Below are 5440 nucleotides of genomic sequence, written 5' to 3' on the forward strand. Positions count from 1 at the left end.
TTGGGAAAATGGTACCTTGCACCTCATCCCGCACAAGCTTTGGAGTGAAAAACCCAGCCTGGAATAACAGGATGTTGTGAATATGGGAAACCTACCGAGCCTGTCTATGTGCTCTCCACAGGGTAGTTGCCCGTAGATCCTTCCAGCTCTTCTGCTTTCTGTTTCCTGCACCCTGGTACCTTGCACTCTCAGCGCGACTCACACACAGAATTTTCTAGATCCCGCCTTCTATCGGGCTCATGATGCTCCAGGAAGTGAGGGCACTATGCTCAATTGCACAATTGTCATTTGATTTGTCAAATTCGAAGAAGTATCTCCCTGTAGCAGGGTGACTCAGTATTTCCAAACTTTACTCCCATTCGCAGGTCACTTGCTGTCACGTTGCTTAAAATCCCAGGTGCCTCCAGCAACAGGGAGGACAGCTGTCAATGCCTAAACCAAGGGGCAAGGAGAGGCTCCTCCACAGAAGGCAGAGTCCAATGCCTAGAGCTTGTAGAACAAGGAGCATCATGGGGACATCCTTTCACTGAGAGTCTACTATGGCTCCTTTGGTGCGACACAGCCTACCTGCCTCTTGTTTCCCCTGGCTCTGGTCCACATTATGGGGGTACGTTTCTCTAGCTTAGCACTTCTCAAACCGTTACCAGAAATCACAAGTCACCGGAAACCACAGCTTTCAAATGCTCAGAAATACAAATGGCAGTGGAGAGTGTACAAGTCTGAGTTGCCCTCACTGGGGAGCTCTTCCCCAGAGCCCACTGGGACTCAGCTGCAGACTGTTGGAGATAGTCTCTGCTGCACATCTACCCAGGAGGCAAAGCAGACCACCTGTTCACACTCACAACACAGATACTGAGAGCGCAGAGCTGGGCCTCATCTCAGTTCTTCCTCACGTCAGTGATAAGAAATGGTTTCACTGAGGTGAAGAAACTCCTCTTCAGGAATTGACTTAAAAAATAGTAGAGCAGGAACTTTCCCAGAGCACAAGGTAACTTCCAAGATGTAAGCTAACAAATAATAAGTGTATCCATAACAAAGTGGATGGGAGGCACATCATTTCCCTAGGGGCTCCCCAAGTACACAAAATTCATACAACTTTTAAATCCTGTTATAATGACCTCTGGAGTAGCGAGGAGACAGCACTCATGGAGTACATTTAAGGCCTAAAGAAGAACAGAAGTACGAGAGTGTGCACACTTCTACCTACTCAGAGAATGCTAACAGGAGCATACAAACCCCTGTGTGCTGCTCCCAAAACATACCTCATTCTTTCTTCCCTCAGAGGTAAGACACCTCACAAATTTCACATTTAACATTCCCCTGTTTTTCTGTATAGTTTCACCATATTTTAAAACACATGAGGTTTGATTTCACATGATTTTAAATGGCAGCTCATAAAAATGAAATTGTACTTTGCGTTGGTTGTAAACTCTCCGTTGTTCCTTGACTTTCTTCTCACAAAGGCAGCATCTAAATCCCTTCCCCTTGAACGTGTGCCAATCTTGGTATCCTGCTTGTAACCAAGAGAGTCAGGCATCAGTCACGCTGTGTCACTTCCAAGGGTTGATTTGAAAAGACAGTAGAGCTACTCCCAAGGCCTCTGCAGGATTTTGTGTGTGTGTGTTGTGCATGTGTGTTGGCAGGGATGACAACTAAGGACCCCCCAGCTGTTGATGTCTCTCCATCATCAACCACACACAGGTAAAGGAGTCTTTGGATGATTCCAGCCCCATTGGTCAAGCCGTTCCCACCAAAAGTGAAGGCAGCAGAAACAAGGCTTCCCCACTGTGCTCTGCATCTTTTCCAGACCCTCAGGATCCCTGAGTATAATAATTTTTTAATCCATGAGTTAAAACTATTTTTAAATTCTGGCACATATGAAAACTTTGTATTTACCATTTCATTAACAAGTTTCTAAGGTATTTCCATTGGTGGGTCTAAGAATAGAGCTAGTATAAGATCTGTCCTGGGAACTCTGTTGAATATTTTGTAATTAGAGAAATTCCCAAATATCAGTGCTATGAAGCAAAACCTCCCCTACAAGATAATCATAATTACAAATGGGATACTATTAATTTGCCAGTGGGTACACAAACCATAGATCATCTTATCAAAGTAATCAAAGTTAATATCAGTAATTGAATGAATCAAAATCACATTCATTCTGATGTGATACACTGAGGTGCGTGGTATTCTTGCTAAGCATGCATAAGCTGAATATAAACATAAGGAACCATGAGATGACCCACAGAAATTGATAAATTGCAAAACAATGGACCCATGCCCTCAACAGTATTTATATATTATGAGAGATAAAGACTGAAGGAGGATTCCACATTAAGTCAGACTAAAAGGAATGAAAGGCAAATGCCAGGTGTAATCCTAGGTAAAATCTTGGAGAAAAATCTGTTCTGCTTCTTGCCACGAAGACATTTGTGTGTCAATCAATACAATTTATCAAAGGTACTTTAGGTAGTAGTACTGGATCAGTGTTAACATCCTGATATTGATCGTTGTCCTGTGAACACCCTTAATTTTAGGAAACAACCACTAAAGTTTTGAAAGTTAAAGGGATGTGATAAGTTAAATGTGTCCCCTAAGGTCCCTGTGTTGGAAACTCCCCAATCAACAGTGTTGAGAGAAGGGACTTTTGAGAGGTGATTAAGAAGACCATAATGTCCCCATTATTTTAGGAGTGGTGCCTTATAAAAGGATGCATCTGGTCACTATTTAAGGTATGGTCAGCCTGACTCAATTTGCACTTGCCAAGAATCCTCAGGCCAAGAAGTTCCCCTCAATGCATTTCCCTTGGTGAGGAGACCTGAGATCCTGCCACAGCCATCTCTTCTCCTTCAACCCATCTCACCTGGGAAGGGCACGATGTCACAGATGCTTCAGCTGTGCCTGCCTCCCTACCCCACACCCCTCTGTGGCCCTCCACAGCTCCAGGAATGCAGAAGCGGTGTCTGCCCCACCCATTTTCCCCAGAGTTGAAGACCAGACTGGAATCTGGTCTTCAGCCGCCGATAGGGGGCGCTGCCCTCGCCGTTCACTAACAACTGACCAGACCCGCCAAGATGGGGGAAAATCCAAAGCTCCCAGAGCAAAAGAAACCAGATAAACTCCTTTGCGGAGTGGGGGTGGGAAGTTCTCATTCAACATCTGCCGCGCCACTGGGAGCATCTTCAAATTTCCCGCGCAAGAAACCTGGGCACTCGGGTTGGTCATTAGATTCCGCCCTTTGCAGGGTGGGGGAATGAAGTCCCCTGGGAGCCAGAAGTTGTCACCACCCGGAGGGGAGCTCCTCAGAACTAAGGACGCCCCCGGGTGCCCGAGAAACACGTCCCACTCACCAGGTATAGTCAACCCAGGGAGAACTAGTTAAGAATGATTCCTTTTTACTCTGAAATGTTACAGACGTACGAAAAGGTACTCTACGCCGGTGCCTCCAGGATCCCGCTGAGGAAGAGAAAGGCTCCTGCAACTGGGGCGTCCTGGGGGCTCCTCCCCCCCTCCCGTCTCCGCCCTCCCCTTTCCCTCTTGTGGCTCCCCTACCTCCCATGTCCCTCCCTCCCCCACCAGACCGCCTCCCCTTCTTCCTGGCAGGAGCCAGCAGAAGCTGGAGTCTGGGTCCTGCCCCACAACCACGGGGCATTTGCAGTGACTGTCTGGTGTCGCTGTGCAGGTGGGGGACCCAGGTTTGCTGCCCTCGCCAGGTCTGGGAGAGTTCAGAGCTTGTGTTTCTTCCCTGCTGGTTGAAAGCAGGACTCTGCCTTCAGGTCTCCTCTCAGCACCCTCTCCAGGTCTTCAGCTGAAGGGGCTGAGTGATTCTGGGTGACAGGTGCTGGAGATCACCCTTCCCCATCTGCAAAAAGTTACTGAAACCGCAAAAGGTTTCATCATTTAGTCAGAGAAATAGGACGGCTTCAAATTTCACTCGGACGGAATAAGCAGAATAACTCTGTAGGCCCAGGTACTTGGCCATTTCCTGAGGTTATCATCACATATGACTGCACATAGGGTGTGACACTACATCGTGTACAACCAGGGAAATGAAAAGTTGTGCTGCAATTGTGTACGATGAATCAAAATGCATTTTCGGATGTCATATGTACCTAATTAAAATTAATTAATTAATTAATTTTTAAAAGAAAAGGTCTATGTAAGCTTTTTCTTTCCTTGTGTGGACGCTGCCCCGCCCCCTTCGCCTCCAGTTCTCTGTCTTCTTGAGACCAAACACCATGCCTTCAATTACATTGCAGAGCTCTGATGGGGAGATATTTGAAGTTGATATAGAAATTGCCAAACAATCTGTGACAATCAAGACCATGTTGGAAAATTTGGGAACGGATGATGAAGGTGATGATGACCAGTTCCTCTACCAAATGTTAATGCAGCAATATTTTAAAAAGTCATTCAGTGGTGCACACACCAAAAGGATGACCCTCCTCCTCCTGAGGATGATGAGAACAAAGAAAAGCAAACAGAATATATCCCTGTTTGGGACTAAGAATTCCTGAAACTTGACCAGGAACACTTTTTGAACTTCTGGCTGCAAACTACTTAGACATCAACAGTTTGCTTGATGCTCCATGCAAGACTGTTGCCCACATGATCAAGGGGAAAACTTGGAGATTTGCAAAAACTTCAATATCAAAAACAACTGAAGAGGAGGAAGCCCAGGTACTCAAAGAGAACCAGTGGTGTGAAGAGAAGTGAAATGCTGGACCTGACACTGTAATACTATAAGGATTGTTCCAAATACTAGTTGCACTTCTCTGTTTATAATTGTTAGTACTAGACAAACAGAAGAAATGCAGAAGCAAATCAGTTGTATTAGCATAAAACTGTCCTTACTGCATGTGTGGTTTGAGTACAGACTCCAAACCTATGGCTGAATTTCTTCTAGTGTGAGAGAAAGTTTCTTTCTTTCTTTATTCTGAATACAAGGGAACTGTGTGTTCTCTGTAGAAAGGGGCATTTTGGGCTTTCCCTCCTTTTGTAAAGCAATTTCTGCCTAGTTTATTGTCCAGTTAACTTGAGTGAGCTTTGAAAAGTTGGCAAAAGAATTTCTGAAATGGAATTAACAAAATATTATCTTTATTCATGAGTTGGAAACTGGAAAAAGGCTACTTGAAAGTAAATGTTCTGAGTTGGGGTTCTTAGGATGTCTTCCAGCCTCCTGGAGTCAATCAGTACCACTGGGATTGATTAGCCTGTATGTAGCAGGGCTTCCTTAATTGGACCAGAGAACTTGTTTTTTTTTTTTTTTCCAAGCAGGAACAAACTTTATTACCGAACTCACACGAACGCCACCCACACGGCCCTTCCAGGAAACTCCACCCCACCCGGAACTCTCGAACTTGGGTTTTTTTTTTTTTTTCTTGAATGTCAGCTTTGAATATGTTGCCTAGAGACTCAGTTATTACCCAGTTTGTGG

General features: G+C 45.1%; 1 pseudogene; it reads left to right on the plus strand.

The window, feature by feature from the left end:
* The first annotated feature begins 4241 nt into the window (after positions 1-4241).
* Positions 4242-4719, plus strand: LOC107150712 (annotated as a pseudogene).
* The last annotated feature ends 721 nt before the right edge of the window (positions 4720-5440 follow it).

This window comes from Marmota marmota, unplaced genomic scaffold (assembly GCF_001458135.2).
Source record: "Marmota marmota marmota unplaced genomic scaffold, marMar, whole genome shotgun sequence".
Taxonomy (NCBI): domain Eukaryota; kingdom Metazoa; phylum Chordata; class Mammalia; order Rodentia; family Sciuridae; genus Marmota; species Marmota marmota.